The 2002-nt window shown below is 33.1% G+C and overlaps 1 pseudogene across 1 annotated transcript; it reads left to right on the forward strand.

Moving 5' to 3' along the window:
- Nucleotides 1–1028: 1028 nt before the first annotated feature.
- LOC105818772 lies at nucleotides 1029–1958 on the forward strand (annotated as a pseudogene). The gene has a single exon (XR_001137919.1). The product of XR_001137919.1 is annotated as a dynactin subunit 6 pseudogene (transcript).
- Nucleotides 1959–2002: the final 44 nt, after the last annotated feature.

Genomic DNA, 2002 nt, shown 5'->3' on the forward strand with positions numbered 1-2002 from the left:
TATATATTTATATATGTGTGTGTGTTTGTGTGTATATGAATGATATACAGTATTATTTTACATGCTTTGGGTACATAAACGGCATTACACTATAAAGGCCATTCTAAAAGGTACTTTTCTCATTCAAGATTTATATTCTATCCATGTCGGTATAAGTAAATATAGGTGTGTTTTTTAAGTGCTATAAAGTACTCTAGTGCATGCATTTATCCCATTTTATTCATCAAATTATCTAGTGGTATGCAAATAAAATTGTTTCTATTTTTTACTTTTATAAACGAGGCTGCAAAAAAATTTCTTATCTATGTTTTCTTTAACATGTATGCTAGAGTCTCTCCACAGTATATACCTACAAACAGAATTTCTAGGTAACAGAATAAGTGCATGGCTGTACAAGTCTTCCCATTTTTCCCACGTTCTTGTCAATACAGGATATAATATAATGAGGCTTTGAAAATTTCTGCCATCTGCTGGGTAAAAAGAAATTTTTCATTGTTGTATTAATTTGTATGTATATAATAAGTATTGAGGATAAACATTTTTTCATATACTTACTGGTCATTAACATTTCCCCTATGAATTCACTGTTTATGTCCTTAGCCATTTTTCTATAGCATCGTTTATCTTATTGATCTGTAGAATGTTAACATATTCTAGCTAACAATTCGGATACATGTTACAAATATCTTCTGCTAGCCTGCTGCTTTACTTTTCATTTGGTTGGTTTCTTTTGTCCTACAAAAATTTCAAGTTTTGATGTAGTCAAATTAATACCTGTTTTCCTTTACAGTATGTGTTAAATATCACAAAGGAATTCAGAAATATTTAGAAATGAATTACAATAAAAATGCAACATGTCAGACATGTGTGACACAGCTAAAATAGTACTTAGTAGTAAGGAAATGAAAGGTTTCAAAATAAACAAGCTAAGAATTCAATTCCTGAAGATGGACGAAACAACAGAGCAAATCCAAAGAAACAAGGAAGGAAATAATGAAAAGCAGGAAAAATTAAATAAGGAAGGCCGTATCGTGCCAGAGAAGACTCAAAAGAGTGTCAAGATTGCTCCTGGAGCAGCTGTATGTGTAGAAAGTGAAATCGGAGGAGATATAACTATGGGACCCAGGACACTGATCCACCCTAAAGCACGAATTATTGTGGAAGCCAGGACAATAGCGATTGGTGAAAGTAACCTAATAGAAGACAGGCCTTTATCATAAATGCTCACCCAGATAATATCACTCCTGACACCAAAGATCCAGAACCCAAACCTATGATGATTGGCACCAATAATGTGTTTGAAGTTGACTGTTATTCCCAAACCATGAAAATGGGAGATAATAATATCACTGAATCAAAAGCATAATGTAGGCAGAAATGTAATATTGACTAGTGGTTGCATCACTGGGGCTTGTCGCAACTTAAATACTTTTGAAATCACCCCAGAGAATATGGTGATCTATGGTGCAGACTGCCTTCGTCGGGTGCAGACTGAAGGATCACAGCCCCAGACACTACAGCTGGATTTCTTGATGAAAATCTTGCCAAATTACCACCATCTAAAGAAGACTATAAAAGGAAGCTCAACTCCATTTAAGAACTGAGAACAACGTATGATGTCAAGATAACACTTCGTCTCTGACCACCATCTTTTGAAAGGGCCATGGTGTTGGTGTACTCTTAGCAGCTCACAGAACAATACATGTTGACTTATTTTATGAAGCTGAGTTAGAGAGGAAAGTAATGGATTTTCATTTTAACTATCCTCTATAATTTATGTAAAATGTATTATTTTCCTATATCCTTCCTTCTTTTAAGATAATTTACAGATTTAGTTTTTCTTTTGTTATATATACTATTAGCCACAAACTTCAGTTATGTAAAATATTACCCGTGATAAGGGCATATTGTTATGTGTTTATATTCTAGTGTATTCTAAACTAAATAAAAATGCTGATGACAGGAAAAAGAATTAAATAAGGAACAATAATTTTAAAAAATA

This window comes from Propithecus coquereli, unplaced genomic scaffold, assembly GCF_000956105.1.
Source record: "Propithecus coquereli isolate 6110/MARCELLA unplaced genomic scaffold, Pcoq_1.0 Scaffold112, whole genome shotgun sequence".
Taxonomy (NCBI): Eukaryota; Metazoa; Chordata; class Mammalia; order Primates; family Indriidae; genus Propithecus; species Propithecus coquereli.